Source organism: Mesoplodon mirus (assembly GCF_964341445.2).
Source record: "Mesoplodon mirus genome assembly, contig: HAP1_SCAFFOLD_1225, whole genome shotgun sequence".
Lineage (NCBI taxonomy): Eukaryota > Metazoa > Chordata > Mammalia > Artiodactyla > Ziphiidae > Mesoplodon > Mesoplodon mirus.
In genome coordinates this window covers 50688-68545 of record NW_028294854.1, presented here as the reverse complement: position 1 = coordinate 68545, position 17858 = coordinate 50688, and the positions used below count along the sequence as shown (strand labels likewise).

General features: G+C 39.0%; 1 pseudogene across 1 annotated transcript in view; it reads left to right on the top strand.

The window, feature by feature from the left end:
- Positions 1–691: 691 nt before the first annotated feature.
- LOC309797920 (ferritin light chain-like) overlaps positions 692–17858 on the top strand; it is a 42843-nt pseudogene continuing 25676 nt past the window's right edge. Inside the window, exon 1 of the transcript in view lies at positions 692–954. The product of the transcript in view is annotated as a ferritin light chain-like (transcript). The remainder of the gene's footprint in view (positions 955–17858) is intronic.

The following is a 17858-nucleotide window of genomic DNA, read 5'->3' as shown; positions in this document are numbered from 1 at the left end:
AGAGCTGGCTTGTTAATGAGCACAGCATCCCCGGGGTGGGGGGTGGGGGAATCAATGAAATGACTGACAAGAGAAGATGGTAAATGAAGGGAGAAGTGGGGACAAGTGCTGCTCAACCCAAGCTGAACTCCAGGAGGTAAGTTTCTCCTCTAATTTGAGATTCTTCCTAAAGGTTCAGTATTGAAGTGGGTGTTTGACGTTGAAATGTGCAGACCCATTCTAATAACTGGAAAGGGAGAAGACTGAGGAAGGCAAAAGGAGAGGGAAGATTTCCGATTACTTCTCTAGGCTGCTGACAAGAACCTGCTGCTCGCAAACCAGAAATTAACCAAGCGAAGGTTGAAGGTAGCAACGTAAAAGTGAAACTCAAATTATTTTCCATTCTGAATCCTCTTCAATATCGAAGCGAGTGTGGCACAGCAATGGTTGATTATCTTAAGATTACAGAGGCTGACCGCCTTCTTTGTTTGCCCAGTAACACCGCTCCTCCAATCATCTCAAGCACTTGGCTGATTAATATTTCAATTCCAGTTGCTGCTCCTTTTCCCATTGCAGAAGGTGGCAGGGATATTCCCCTTCTTCCCTCTGTATTACAAACCCCATTACTAACCAAGCAGAAAGCACCGCGCAGTGTGGCCGAGGCTAATAATAGCCGGGCTGCTTACCTTCTCCGGAGGGATCGAATCAGCGCATGTCCCCGCGCCGGCTGCCCCGGGGCCGCAGTGCCGCCGCGCCGGGTCTGTGCTTGGTTAGTTCGGCCGGCCCCCACCCCACCTGCCAGCTGCAGCAGCTGCTCCCGCCGCTCCCGCCGCCGAGCTCCGGCCACAGGAAGTCATCCCCCGCGCCGGGCCGGATCGCCACATTCCGCGCCAGCCGCGGGGGGAGAGGGGCCTCTCCCTGCTGCGGGGACCGGCTCCTGGAAACTGCACTCAAAGATCGCTACCCTTCCCGGTTGTAGGGTTATTTTCTAGGAATGCTTTTACAGAAGAAGCGTCGCCGGCTGGTGGACCGAGAGAGAAGAGCCAGAGTGACTTTCTCTGCAGAGCGCCTTACCTCTGAGCGCTCCCCTGTCACTCCCGCGGCATGGACAGCTCCATTCCGCTGTGTGGGTTTTCCACCCTCTTCATCTTCCTTATCTGTATTGTTCATTTCGCTGAATTTGAGAGTGGGATTAGCTTTGAAGATATCATTCAGACAATCCGAAAATATTTTAAATTGGCGACTAGTTTTTCTAAGCCCCTGTAGCAAGCTCCACTTTCCCTCAACACACACACACACACACACACACAGTTACTCGCACGTACACACCCAGCCAAACCACTCACAATTAGGAAAGCTGGGACCTCTCGCCCTCTTGCCTACGTAATGGAACAGGAAACTCCCAAAGGAGTGGGGAAGTAGGACCGGCTAGCGAAAGCACTCGAGGAAAGAGAGAGGGGTCGCCCCAAGATTTTGTTGCTGTTCAGTAGTGTCCTTAGTGGACAGATGTTCCCCCTCTAACCCCCTGGCCCCGCCCCAAGTGGAATGGCTGGTCTGGTGACCGCTGTAACATTTGGAAACAAAGAAGCTGAAGCCACATTAACAGGTGGCTGCATCTCTTTCTTTCCCGAAGGATTTATCAGAATTGGCTTTAGGAATAATATTAGCATATACGTATATAATAAACCCTTTCCTTCTCTCTTTAAATTGGCACCAGCTATTAACAGGTTTCTCTCTCTCTCTCATTTTCCTCCCTCCCTCCTTCCCTCCCTCCCTCTCCTAAGCTGACCAGATCATCAGTTTGCGGACTTAAGGGGGAAAAAAGGCCAAGGATGTGCTCTCTTTACAGCTGAACCAGGGCTTATTTTCCCGGTGTTCAGCCATTCCCAAGTAGAGAGGCTTTTTGACACTAGGGTTCTCTGTGAGTGAACTTCTCACATTCAGCTTGCTTTTGGAATTGCCCATCACTAGGTCCAGGCCAGTTTTATCCTTGGATTTGTCCAGCAACCTAAACAGTGTAATTGCACAAGGCCAAGGCAGTACTTTTAATCTAGGAAGAGTTCCCAACTCTCTGTTTAGCAGTTCCAAAATTAGGAGGTAGTGTAGCAAACAGTTTCAACAAGGCTCAGTAAGAATTCTTGACCCTAGAATGCGGGCTTTTTAAAAGCTGGAACAACCTAATTCATCTCTCTGAGTTTCACTTTCATAAAATTAGACCTCACCAAAGAGCAGGGGATTCTTAATATGTATCAAAGTGTATGTGGAATCTGGATGGGAATATTACATCTTTAATTTCACTAACCTCTAGCTGCAATTTAGTATTTAGCATGTCCTTTAAATCTAAATGCAGACAACAAACCACAATAATATTAGGAGTACCTGTGACTATATCCCCAGCAGATAGCACAGACAATTTCCTAAGGCAGTTTTTATAGTTATCTCAAAGTATCACTAGTCTGATGTTACAATCAAATCATCATTACCTTTTTTGTTTTATCTAATAGACTATATCTATTTTAGAATGGTTTTAGATATACAGAAAAATTAAGGGGATAATACAGAGTTCTTATATATCTCATTCCCAATTTCCTCGATTATTGACACCGTACGCTAGTGTGGTACCTTTTTTACAATTAACGAGCCAATATTAATACAATAATATTAACCAGAGTCTGTACTTTATTCAGATTTCCTTGGCTTTTGCCTAGTGTCCTTAATTCCATTTCAGGCTTCCATCCAGGACACCACATTACATTTAGTTATCAAGCCCCCTTAGGCTCCTCTGGGCTGTGGTAGTTTCTCAGGCTTTTCTTGTTTTTGATAACCTTGACAGTTTCTTTTTTAAATGTATTTATTTAATTTATTTATTTTTGGCTGTGTTGGGTGTTCATTGCTGCGCGTGGGCTTTCTCTAGTTGCGGAAAACGGGGGCTACTCTTGGTTGCAGTGCGCAGGCCTCTCATTTCAGTGGCCTCTCTCGTTGTGGAGCATGGGCTGTAGGCGCGTGGGCCTCCGTAGTTGCAGCACATGGGCTCAGTAGTTGTGGTTCACGGTCTCTAGAGCGCAGGCTCAGTACTTGTGGCGCACGGGTTTAGTTGCTCCCTGGCATGTGGGATCTGCCCAGGCCAGGGCTCGAACCCGTGTCCCCTGCATTGGCAGGCGGACTCTCAACCACTGTGCCACCAGGGAAGCCCCAACCTTGACGGCTTTGAGGAGCAGTGATCAAGTGTTTTGTAGCATACCTCACTAATGTAAACTGTCCAATGCTTTTCTCATGGTAAAACTGGGATTATGGTTTATTGGGAGGACAACCAGATAAAGTGCCTCTTTTATAACATCTTATCAAGGGTACATGCTATCAACGTGATTTGCCTGTTGATGTTGACCTTGATAACCTGGCTGAGGCCGTGTCTCAGATTTCTCCACTGTAAAGTTACTCCTCCACCCCTTCCACACTACACTTGTTGGAAGGAAGTCACTATGTGAAGCACAAACCCAAAGAGTGGAGAGTTATGATCCACCTCCTTGAGGACAGAGTATGTACATAAAGTATTTGGAATTCTTCCACACAGATTTGTCTATTTTCCCCTAAACATTAATTTATTCAATTATTGATATTTATTTATATCAGTATAGACTCATGGATATCTATTTTATCCTTTGGGTTATAATCCAATACTACTTTATTTTGTTGTTTGAATTGTTCCAGCTTTGGCCATTGGGAGCGTTTGCTTTTGGCGCCTGTGCTCCTTTGACATACTCCCTTTGGGGTGTGTGAGTTTGTGTGTGTGTGTGTATCTGTGTTTAGCATGCATGTTTGTGTGTGTGTTTAACACTTCCTGACTTTCTGGTACCACAAGATGCTCCAGGCTCATTTTGTGTATTTCCTGCCCCAGTCCTAGAATCAGTCATTTCTCTGAGGAGCCCTGATTCCTTTTATTGGAGAGTAGTAATAGAAACCAAGATCTGGGCTCTAGATGTGCTGTTGCTAATGGGCTATTATTTGATTAGGCTCTCTTGACTGAGAGAACAAAGAAATATATATGTACACTAACCCATGTATATACACATATCAGTAAATATTTCTATATATAACTATCTATATCTATATTGAGCTGAGTGTATACTGATGTCTGCAACTATAATGCATTAACGCTGAGATTAGTTTAGCCTTCTCCTCTTGTTTATCTGTAAATTCATACTTCAATATTGAGAAATGTGGCTACCACCATCCACCATCTATTTATTTAATTGTTCAATTTCAGTACACATGTATCAGAGTTGTGAACCCATCTCCCCAACATCACTATTTTTAAGTATAGTAGTTAATAGAGTCTCTGTTGTATCTCGTTATTTAATGAGTTTAAATACCCATTCGTTTCTATATCACAAATTTGGTTTTTAAAATATTCTAATGACTGCACTTAAAACATAGTAACTAGTTTCTTTTGAGATTCTATGTATTATATTTTATGAATTTAAAAGTGTTGTTTTAAGACTCTTTAAATGGGCTACTCCATACTGTCAAAGGGATCCACAGTAAAAAGAAGGTTAGGACCCCAACCTCACAAAGATTATTGTCAGTTTATAATGAGATGATGTGAAATTGTCTGGTGCAAATGTTGGGAGCTCATGCTTGATAAGTGTTAGCTTTGTCCACTTGGACAGGCTTCTTTCTCCTTTAAAGTTCTAAATACCTTGGAAGAGAGAACATGCTAAACCTTATGGTTAATAATTTATAATGTAGTGGAAGGATTTGCTAGGTATCAGTGTTGGAGGTAAAGGTCCATATAAGGTTGACGGAGGATGAGTGATTCCACTGCAGAAGTTTGTACTTGATATAAATTAATATAAGTGCAAGCAATGTATTTTAAGTTCATTCTAGAGGAGTAGTTCAGAATAGCTTCACAGAGGAGAAGACCTGAGCTATCTTGGGAGATGTTTAAACAGATGAGGAGTGGAGCCGGAGTTGGGAAGGCAAAGGCAGTGTAGCCTTAGAATGCAAATGTTCACAGACATGATCTTGTGGCTTATTCACCATCCTTACCAACCTAATAAGGACACCTGCTGGTAGCTGCATCATCATCATCATCACCATCAACATCATCACCATCATGTTAATAAAGAATGGATATATTTGCCAGGTAGTCAAACAAGCTCTTTGCACGTAGCACCTAGATGTTTTCTACGATCCACCTTATGAGTTCAATCATTGTAATTATTCTCATTTTTCACATACAAAAATGAAGACTTAGAGAGATTAAGTAATTTGTTCAAATCTTGGTGTGTGCCCTCTCAACTCCATGCTCTTTACCTCTGTGCTTAACAGGCTAGGATGATTTGCCCATATTAAGGGCTCAAATATTGGTTGACAAGTATAATAATCTCATAAAAGGAAAAGTGAAGTAATCTACTTTGATGTTTATGATGCAGTTTGGTGAATGCACTTAAGTGCCAATAGATGAATAATAAAAGTTAGAAACACACAAAAATAGAGAAGAAAAATTCATATGTGTATGTCTGCTGGGAACAAAAAATCCTCCTGAATGTCTAACTTCTTAGTAAATAACAGGATATCACATACACATCATTAGGCAGCATCAATGGAGGATCCTCTGTACCCTGCAAGAGGGCACTGTTATAGATGCACAGAAAGAAAGTTCATATTTCCTGTACATTTTAAATAAGGACATACTATGATCACTCTTTAAGAATGAAGTAATTTGACTTTTCAAATTTTCCTTATCAATTGGTGTATATGAATCATGTTAGGTGAAGAATTATTGGTTGATTGGACACTTTATGTTTTAATTCTTTACAGAAAACAGTAAACAAATCCTTTTAGGCTTAAAATATCACATTCAGCAAATGAGTTATTATACTGAAGAAAGTGATGAATTCAGTAAAGTGTCTGGAATCTAAAATAAGAAGTAATTGAAGGAACTGGGAATAGATGACATGAAGCAAGACCAGGAGAGAAGTAGGTGGTCGCTCTAAACGATTTTAGGAGTTGTCCTATGAAAAAGGGTTTAGACTGTCCCACACTGAAGATTTTAGACCAAGTAGACAGGTTTAGGTTGATAAAAGGATGAATATTTTGACAAGTAGGACCTTTCAACTATAAAATGGACCGACTGCATTTTAAACTCAAGAACTCCCTGTTACTGAAGTGCTTTAACAGAGGTTGAAGTTAAGCAGTTGGAAAAGTAAGAGCCTTTACAGTGAGAAAATTCTATGATTCTATGGTTTTCAACTCATAAATTTGTGTAGTTCATCCATTTTACTCATTGTATACACTTAAGTATATTGTTCCTTGAAATGACCATTCAAAGTTGTTTCCTGTGCCACACACTATGAATGTTAGGGTTGGTCCTGTGTAAATCTTACCCCCATTGAATTAGTATTAACCCTAAACAAGCAGCTTTCTTACATAAGGAAACAAAAAAAGAGGTTCAGAAATGTCCAAACTAAGTTTTTATGAAACTGTGTTATCAAATCTAATTTATCAAAAAAGTTCAAACAGGGGCTTCCCTGGTGGCGCAGTGGTTGAGAGTCCACCTGCTGATGCAGGGGACATGGGTTCGTGCCCCAGTCCGGGAAGATCCCACATGCCGTGGAGCGGCTGGGCCCGTGAGCCACGGCCGCTGAGCCTGCGCCTCCGGAGCCTGTGCTCCACAACGGGAGAGGCCACAATGGTGAGAGGCCCGCGTACCGCAAAAAAATAAAAATAAAAGGAAGATGCAGACCTGTATGCTTCAGGATTTTCTCACCAAAGCCCCACACAATTTCTTTACTATTCCAGCCAAGTATGGCCTAGCCCTACCCTCATCCCTGTTTTTCTTGGTTTAGTAATAAAGAAAGAGATGGGAATAAAGAGGATATATCAGGTAGAAAGATATAAAATAGTGGGGAAAATAATATAAGTGAAGTCAAGTACCACCATCATTTACTAGAAGTGAACTTTCAGCACCAGCATTAATATTTTTCCTGTTATATCTGTAAATGATAATAACTAATATGTACATAACAATTTTCAATTTAAACAAATCTCATTTTTATAACTAACTACTTCGCAACAAGTAACATGCTAAGGCAACATCAATAGATGAAAAACTGTAGTCCCTGGCCCCAAGGAATGTTGCCCAGGAGAACACAGATATATGTAAACAACACAATCACAATACAGTGTAGCGAGTGCAACAATCAGGCATGCAGAAGTGCAAGGGTAGCAAAAAGGAGCATGTGATCACAACACTAAAAAGAAGACTGCACAAAAGACATAATATGTAAACTGAGGTTTGAAAAATGAAGTGGGTTTCCCAGGTGCCCCATAGGGAGAAAGGAATTCTTGGAGGAGGGAAAAGCATAAATGAAGACAGTGAATTGTTCATATAATCCAGAAGTGAAGTAGGCAATGGCAGGAGAAATGATTGGACACAGGCGTCATGAATACTTGCATGTCTGCATTTTAGCAAGTCCATTCTAAAGGAAACTTTGAGGATCAACTCGGGGGTGGGGGGCCGCGGAGGGGACAGAACTAGTCATTGCTGCCAGAAACACGGGAACCACTTTCTACCAACCCACCAAAATAACGACTTCAAAGGCAACATGTTATCACAGAAAAGGTTTGTTTGTTTGTTTGTTTGTTTTTAGTTCATTAGGTCTCACTTAAAATTCTGATTCCACAATGCACTTGCTTTGGGATCTTGAACAACACTCATAACCTCTGCAAGTTTCAGTGTAGTAAGTTTATGTGATTACCTTCATCTGTAATATCCCTGTGTTGCAATCTTAATGGAAACTCAAGTTCAGGTCAAAGACAAGTTTCTCTGTGACCTCTCCTCTGAATTGATTCAAAAGCCGTCTCGCCCGTCCTCATTTGGCTTCTCTTATGGAATCTCATAAAAACTTCTATGACCTCTTTCGGGTTTTTTTGTTGTTGTTGTTGTCTGTCTGTTTGTTTTTTAATTTAAGTACAGTTGATTTACAATGTTGTGTTACTTTCAGGTGTACAGCACAGTGATTCCTTTTTCACATTCTTTTCCCTTATAAGTTATTACAAAATATTGAGTAGAGTTCCCTGTGCCAATAAGGAGATCCTTGTTGTATCTATTCTATGCCTTATTTGAATGACCGTAGCACTCGTTGTCTGTATCATTTTTATGTCTCTGGTTGCTTTGTGACTGAAAATGAAAAATGTCTATTTGTTCATTTCCTTCCTTAAAAATGTGTTCATTTATGTATTTCATATTTATTGACTACATCTTAGACACCGTGTTAACTGCTGGTTCTAGATGTTAGTAAAATATAGACCTTCCTGCTCAAAAGGTCACAGTATTTGTGGGAAAACGAAAAAATGAACAACCTATATCTCAAAGAGCTTTGTACTTCCCAAAGAGAACACACCTAGTAGGTACAATAAATACATGTATCATACATAAATGTATAAATAGTTAATGGGATTAAAAACTAGAGATAACTGCTTTTCGATTCTGAGGAAATGATGATTATATTTCACCAGGAGCTCAATACCACTCTGAGAATGAGGGCTTAACCCCCGTCCTGACTCACTGCATTGCTTTTCTGTATAAAAATACACAAGTCTGTATATGCGCTCTAGAAAAAGGCTTATCTGGCATGAATTTCAGAGAGCAAGAGGAAAACTTCAAGAAGTTCAGAGAAGCATCCAGAAGCTCAGATGATTGGCACTAATACAACTTGCTTGACAGGAAAATTGAGCTGTAAATCTCACAAAATTAGATGATCTTTGAAGAATTTCAAAACCTCCTGCTATTAATTGGAAATCCTAGAAGAACCGCTTCTTTTAAAGCATACTGATAATATGGTTTACAGCTTAATATTCAGAAGGCTATGTTTTGGCTAAGTGAGCTTCAGGAAAGAAGGAAACTTGTGGTTCAGTTCCATCTACTCTGCAACCTCTGGTCAAGACATCTACTTCTGTGCTCAGCCATCTTATCATCTGTAAAATGGAGGCAACTCTAAGAAAACATAGTTACAGAGATGTGGCACAGTTTCATGTGTCATTGTCTTCATTTGTTTCAGAAAACCAGTAACATCTAAGCTACTACTGCAAAGAGTGCAATGTTACTTGGGGTCATCTAGTGCAGCTCTGTCAAAGTAAAGAAAAGGAAAGGGGCCTAGAATAACTATAATTTTCCCAAGAGGACACTTTTATTATATGGTAACTCTGGGACAAGAACTCTGATCTCTTTGATGCCATTCCATTGTTCTTTCGTTGGGTTCTGAACAACCCAGAGAAAGAAAGAGAAATGAAACTCCTATGTGCTGTGTCACTGGTACAGGACGTGGCAAGATTGGAATTGGAGCACTACATATTAACAGGTATTTGGGGAATTCTTCAAACTAATTAAGATATATACCAGGTCCATAAAAAACAGTATGTTTTCTGAAGATGATTCTGTGGCATGAACAGAACTGGTAACTGAAGGTGTCTGTGTGCTGCAGTTCCAAACAGCATGGATGAATGCTTGTTTTCTGGCACCTTGAAGACTCCATCCCAACATACACATTAAAATAAAATTAACATTTCAACTGGGTCATATTTAATTATGCATGCTCTTGTAAGTCAGCAAAATATTCCATATATCATTTAAGTTGTCACTCAATTTCTTTTTTTTTTTTTTGCAGTACACGGGCCTCTCACTGTTGTGGCCTCTCCAGTTGCAGAGCAGAGGCTCTGGACGCGCAGGCTCAGCGGCCATGGCTCACGGGCCCAGCCACTCCGCGGCATGTGGGATCTTCCCAGTCTGGGGCACGAATCTGTGTCCCCTGCATCGGCAGGCAGACTGTCAACCACTGCGCCACCAGGGAAGCCCCATATCTGATTTTCGTATTAGGACTCTTCTAATTTTTTATATATATTGGAAAATAACTGATGTCTTTCTAAGGTGTATATCTTTGATTATGTTTTCTATTTTCATAAAGCTTCTTGTATTCTCTACTCAAAACAGGAGTAAATAATGGCTGCATATAACTAATCATAATCAGCCATTTTGTCCAGATTTTTAGATGTGTTGGTATAAAGCTACCATAGTATCTTTTGTAATTAAAAAAAAATTCTCTCTGTTTTATAGCTAGTCCCATCTCTATCATATTTGCCAAATATGGCTTATTTTATTGGTGTTTGTAAAGAGCAAGCTTTTGGTTTTCTTTGTCACGTTTACTGCTTTTCTTCTCTATTTTTGACTTTTCTCTTGATTAATTTTGTCCTTCCACTCTTTGGCATTTACCTTGTTCTTTTTCTATGTCTACTGTCCATTTCCTGTAGCTTCAAGAGCCATTTTCCAAAACTCAACGAGCTCTGCCGGCTGTGTCATGGCCACTTCATCATATGCCATTAAAACTTAATCTCATACACTGGGTGAAGACTCGGCAGTCTTATTTTGCTTTCAGAATTGTTCTATAGTCTTGGATCCTTCTTCTTCTCCTAAATTAGCACTATCATCAGGGAAAATTCTAGTGGGCCTAGAATTCTAGGCTTCCTTTCCTGCAGTTTCATAATCAAAGAAAAAAACATTTCCACCCTTTTTTTGATGTTGATCGAAAATTTAGCAACACTTCTTTGCACTGTATTCAAATCCCCAAATATAAGCAAGCCTTCATGCACACAGGCTCACTGAAATGTCATAACTTTAAACTATGTATGACCTTGAACAATGACCTTTCCAGATACTCCACACTGTTTCTAGGTTTTCAGACTTTTTCATTCCTACAACATCTTTTACATATGGTCGATTTGTGTCATAAGTTCTTCCTCACTCCCACTTCTGAGTACATATCCAAAGGAAATATCATCATAATTTGAAGAGATATCTGTACTCCCATGTTTATTGTAGCATTATGCACAAGAGCCAAGGTATGGAAACCACCTAAGTGTCCATAGTAGATTAATGGAGAAAGGAAATATTGTATATATATAGAATAGAATATTATTCAACCTTAAAAAAGAAGAAAATCCTATCATTTAAGTCAACATGGATAAAACTGGAGGCCACTATGCTAAGTGAAATAAGACAAAGACAAATAGTGCATGATGTCACTTATATGTGGACTCTAAAAAAAAATGAAATAAATCAACTCTTCCCTCCCTGGACATTTTCCTCAGCAGAATCTAGCAGCCTCTACTATGAGTCTTAGCTCTTTTCTTTTTATTGTTTGTACCAGATCACAACCCCAGGGAACCTATGTATTTACTGATGTATATCTACATTACAGTTTACCATTGTTCTTTTCCTTTGTAATTCATTCCTTCCACTTCTGGCCTCAGAACCTCATTTTTACTTTGGAGAAGTCCTTGTGATTCAGGTAGGCTGTGTGTCTCCTTCCTAGGCTGTGTGACTTGGGGCTGGCTAGACACAGTGTTTCACATATACTCTATATGTCTTAAGTACTTATTTCTCTGTTTTCCATCATTTTCCCTCCAAATTTTTGTGTAGTTATTTTTTAATTGACATTTGTATTCCTTTCTTTTGTTTGACTAAGGTACTGTTCAACCAATCTTCTGAGTGCTTAATTTCAACATTTTTAATTCTAGAAGTTTCTTTTGGTTGCATTTCACAGATAATTTTTGCTTAAATTGTACATGTTGCCCTTCTTTTAATACATTAATCATAATTTTAAATAATAGTTTCATTGAGATATAATTTACTTTCCATATTATTTAAAGTGTACAATTTAATGTGTTATGCATCTACCACCACAATCAATTTTAGAACTTTCATCCACCCACCAAAAGAAAAAGAATCTATTATAGGTCACTCACTCCCCCATTTCTCCAAACCCTAGGCAGCCACTAATATACTTTGTCTCTACAGATTTGTCTAGACTGGACATTGCATACAAATGGAATCATACAATTACTTAGCATGTTTTCAAGGTTCATCCATGTTGTAGCATGCATCAGTACTTGATGTCTTTTTATGGCTGAATAATATTCCATGGTGTGGATATTACTATGTTTCATTTATCCATTCACAGTAAATGGCCATTTGGTTATTTCCACTTTGGGGCTCTTATGAATAATGCTGCTGTGGTTGGATTTACGTGCAAGTTATGTATGCAGGTCTAGATTTGTTTTTTAAATTAACAGACTATTTCGGAGCAGTTTCTGGTTTACAGAAAAGTTAAGCAGAAAGGACAGAGTTCTCGTACCTCCTTAGCTCTCTACCCAGTTTCCCCTATTATTAACATCTTACATTAGTGTAAGATGTTTGTTATAGTTAATGAACCCATATTGATACATTATTACTAACTAATGTCCATGGTTTACATTAGACTTCACTCTTTGTTTTGTACATTATATGATTTTTGATAAATGTGCAATAACCTGTATCCACCATTACAGAACCATACACAGGAAGTCTCTTTGCCTTTAAAATTCCGCGCTTCACCCATCCTTTTCTCCCTCCCCGCAACCTCTGGCAACCATTGATCTTTTGACTGTCTCCACACTTTGGCCTTTTCCTAAATTTCATATAGCTGCAATCATATAATATGCATGTAGCCTTTGCAGATTGGCTTTTTTTTTCACTTAGCAATATGCATTTAAGCTTCTTCCATGTCTTTTCATGGCTTCATAGCATTTTCTCTTTATTGCTCAATGCTATTCCTTTGTACCGATATACCATAGTTTGTTTATCCATTCACCTATTGAAAAACATCTTGGTTGATGTCAAGTTTTGGCAATTATGAAAGAAACTGTTATAAACATCCATGTGCAGGTTTTTATGCGGACATAACTTTTCAGTTCCTATGGGTAAATACCAAAGAGCATGATTACTAGATCACTGTATGGTAAAAGTATGTTTAGTTTTGTAAGAAACTGCCAAGTACCCTGCTAGCAGCAAATGAGAATTTCAGTTGTTCTGCATCATCAACAACTTTGGTATTTCATTATTTGGATTTTAGCTATTTGAATAGGTGTGTAGTGGTATCTCGTTATTCTAATTTAAAATTCCCTGATGACATGGAATGTGTAGCATCTTTTCATATGCTTATTTGCCATGTGTCTATTTTCTTTGTTTAATCATAGTTGTTTTCTTTTGTTTTTTACCCAATGCCTACTCACTCTTGTCCTCCTGTGTCTATTTATATTGTCTTTTTTCTTTCTTTCTTTCTTTCTTTTTTGAGCTTTTGATCATTTAGTCTTTTTCCTGGTATGTCCAATTATTTTTTATATTAAAATTGGGCTTAACTTATCTTAGGAAACTATAAAGATACCTCCACATTCTGGATGTTGTTATTGTTCTCTTGAAAAGATTTCCTTTTGCCCATGGCAGACAGTTACTATAGGGACTGGAAACCTTAGTCCATTCTCAGTTTGAGCTCATTAAAAGCCTTTTTTTTCCGTCTGTGTGAAGGGTGCTCTATTTCTGTCTTGTCCTTCCTCTATGGGTGTTGCCCTTTGGGATTAACCGTGTGAAAGTTTGGATTCTCCCTATTCCCAACTACCCTTGTATTTGTTAGGCTTTAAATGTAATGGTTCCCGCAGCCCTGTGAGACTAAGGATACGCATAGCTTGTCATTCCATTAGTTGTTGCCTTTAGCTTGAGCTCTTGCCTTTTGGCTTCTGTGGTTACAGTCTTTTGAACTCCTTGGCTTTTCAGCTCCTAGGCTGTAACATTTGAATCAGCAAATGCCCCAAGGAGAAAAGCTGCACCAAATGTCAGGCTTGCATCTGTGTTTCCCTTCTCTCCAGAACTTGGCCCACATGTCTTGGTGTCTCTCTAACATTCGGATGCTGGTGAACAGATGTTTTCTTACTGTATCCAGGTTTTCTAAAATTTCTTTAGACCTCACCTGATCTTATGTTATTATTGAAGTATCATCTCAATTAGCCCTAGGAAGAAAGTTTACAATTTTATGTTTTTTTTTTTAATTTTCTATATTACCTCAGTTTCTGTAGAGACCTTTTACCTGATAGTTCAGTCTAGTTCCTGTGTTACCAGTAAGATGGAGATAGGTGGAGGCTAAGAATATTGGGGGGAAAATCACTGATGAATGATATGGCTCGTTCTTTTGTTTTTCCTCTCCTTATTTACTCTGGCAGCCTACATTTGCCCTTCTTGATTTGACCCAGTTGCCCAGATAAGCAACCCACTCTGGCAAAGACATGACTTTACTCTCATAAATGTCTGCATGTTAGGATAAGTTAGATGATGAACACCATGCCAAAGTTTTTTCTGTGACCAGTCAGAATGGCCATCATCAAAAAATCTACAAACAATAAATGCTGGAGAGGGTGTGGAGAAAAGGGAACCCTCTTGCACTGTTGGTGGGAATGTACATTGATACAGCCACTATTGAGTACAGTATGGAGGTTCCCTAAAAAACTAAAAATAGAACTACCGTACGACCCAGCAATCCCACTACTGGGCATATACCCTAATAAAACCATAATTCGAAAAGAGACATGTACCACCATGTTCATTGTGGCAGTATTTACAACCGCCAGGACATGGAAACAACCTAAGTGTCCATCGACAGATGAATGATAAAGAAGATGTGGCACATATATACAGTAGAATATTACTCAGCCATAAAAAGAAATGAAATTGAGTTATTTGCAGTGAGGTGGATGGACCTAGAGACTGTCATACAGAGTGAAGTAAGTCAGAAAGAGAAAAACAAATACCGTATGCTAACACAGATATATGGAATCTGAAAAAAAAATTCTTCTGAAGAACCTAGGGGCAGGACAGGAATAAAGACGCAGACGTAGAGAATGGACTTGAGGACACGGGGAGGGGGAAGGGTAAGGTGGGATGAAGTGACAGAGTGGCTTGGACATATATACACTCCCAAATGTAAAACACAAACTAGTGGGAGGCAGCCACATAGCACAGGGAGATCAGCTCGGTGCTTTGTGACCACCTAGAGGGGTGGGGTAGGGAGGGTGGGAGGGAGACACAAGAGGGAGGAGATATGGGGATATATGTATATGTATAGCTGATTCACTTTGTTATAAAGCAGAAACTAACACAGCATTGTAAAGCAATTCTACTCCAATAAAGATGTTAAAAAAACAAAAAGTTAGAGAGTAAAAAAATTCAAAAGAATTGGCCACACTCCTCCAATAGATTCTCTAACATTTAGCAGAACAGAATTCACACTGAATCTGGTTTATGAGTAAAAGACAAGTCAACTTTAAAGTGGATCAGAGATGACAACATTTCTTTTCCATGTGGCTGCCTTGGAGCCATATTTCTGCAGACCACTCAAAACCTTCCTCTTGAGTATTCTGTGATATATTAGAACCAGGAATAAGGGGTGTTAGTGCTGGAAGTGTCAGACAGTGGTCTGCGATTTAATTCACATATCCTTTCTGCACCAGACTCTTTAAGATCATTGAGTTATCCTAAGAATTTTGAAGCTGTAGAATTCACGACAGTACATTACAATATGCCAATATTACTATTCTCCTGCTCTGACATTCTCCACTGATGGACAGATGAAGGAGAAGGAAGGGCAGTCAGCAGTAACTGAGAGTAAATGAAACTGGAATATTATAATTCAGTATCATTTGAGTGACTGAATTGGCTGGCAGAGTGTTCTCCAGTTAAGGGTGAGGGAAGATTAATTCTGCACATGACACCACTACTGTATTTATACAAGTCTACTGGGACAGTTGTTTGCCTTGATTTGTTTTCTTCATTCATTTCAGTCAGACAATTGTGTTGACTGATTTTCCTTTTTGATGTATGAAATGACTGTTTGACTGAATTTACCATTTACTTTACACTAGTGCACTGGAAAAATGATACATTCGTCAAATTGGATTGGCAGGTATGAAAATGTTTACCCCAGAACTAGACAGAAATATAATATTGCCTTCTACAGAAATGTAAGTCATATGCCCTGGATTTTGGGGAAATGTTCCAACTTTAACTATTTTGCCAAATTTCAAAAATGTAGGGTAACTGATCCCATAGTAAAAATAAGAAGATCTGTGAAGTCCAGATAAAAATAGTTTGGTGTGACTCTGACAATCACATAACACAAAAGAAATAAGAATTATGAGATAAATTTTAGTGATTTTCATACTTATTAAGAGGTGTTTCTATGTTAAACTTTTGAGTCTTATTCTAGAAGTTCTGTAGGAACAAACACTTCAAATATATTCATAGAAAACCCACTTTATTTATAATTCCATTCTTCCAATATTTATAGTTACTATGACAGGCCATTTCTCCACATCCCATCCCATGATTCTCTGCTCCTATTGAACATTTGGAAATTGGTGGCATGAGCAGGAAAGTGAAGCAGTTTTTGAGAGTACTGAATAATGCTGATTTTATAAAGACTGCTTTCTTCCATTGTTGACAAACTTATTATGGTACCGATGGTTGGATACTACTCTTAGAGATGAAAAAGGTCTTAAGGAATCTTCCATATTCCATTCACCAATCTGTGTTCTTGTTCAAAGCAAAATTAATTCCTTTCAAAATTAACATATTAGCTTAATAATAATTTTTAATCTTAAAATAATCTATCTGTGAGAATGGGAATTTTCGGTGGGAAAAAGTGACAGAAGATGGGACGAAAAGAGAGTTCATAGAAAGACAAAACAGCATTTTTTAAATGGTGGTACGAACTTCTGTTTCCAACTATATCAGTTTACCTTAGGAAAACATACTAGAAAGGCCAGATAAATCATAAGCAACATTGGACTGTGAGCGTTAGAAAGCTACTGAGGTAGCCATGACCTAGAAAAGTAAAATAGAGAAAGAAACTCACTGAAGTGAGAACAATATTCTGCACATGCTTTTCTAGCCCAGTCATTTAGAAACTACTGATGAAGAGCAAAAGGCTGAGAAACCAAATGTGGCTCCTAAGAGGTAGAAAAGCCAGTAGATCTTAGGACAATGTCATAGGACTAAGGAAACCAGAATTGGAATTGAGAAATAACAAGGCAGCTAGAATTTTAAGGACCAAAATCACAGAGAGAGTAAAGATTCAGAGAACGGAGCTGGATTCAGCAACAGTGTTCCCTTGCAGTGTTCCCTTTCCATGTATAATAGGTAGACAAGGCAAGATGCTAAGAAGTCAAACAAAAGCTAACTGAAGTCAAAGCAAAGACTTAGTTGGTTCATAATGCTGAAGAGACAAAATTGGGGTTCAGAACCTATGAAAGATTTGTGGCCCAATGGTAAACTAATGATATGAATTAGGACATTGAAATCTCTACATGTGTGTGTGTGTGTGTCTGTGTTTGTGTGTGTGTGTGTGTGTGTGTGTTAGGAAGGTTGAGGCAACATCTACATTGAACCTTATAAAGAAGGAAAATGAGTATGAAGTTGGTCCAGTGACTGAGGTGATCTTCCCCTCTGCTCCCTACCTAGGAATAGGAAATTCTCTCCTCAAGAAAATACAGTTGACCCTTGAACAATGTAGGGGTTAGAGACACTGACTCCCTGTGCAGTCAAAAATCCACATATAACTTTATGGCTGGCCCTTCTTATCTGTGGTTCTGAATCTGAGGATTCAACCAACCACACATCATGTAGTACTGTATTACTTATTGAAAAAAAAAATCCATGTATAAGTGCATCTGTGCAGTTCAAACCCAGGTTGTTCAAAGGGCAACTGTAATGCCATTCAGATTCTATACAACTTGTCATATCCCAAGTCTGGTATTCGCTGAAGAGCCACCAAGACTACCAAGAAAAGGAGAATTAGAATAAAAACAAAACAGAATCAGAATCATAGATGACCTAAACATTAAAGTTCATACATATTTTGGTAAATATTATCAAGTTCAAGAAAATAGATGACAAGGTGGAGAACTTAACTTGACGACAAGAAACTATAAACTGATTGAAGTTGAACTGATAGAATTAA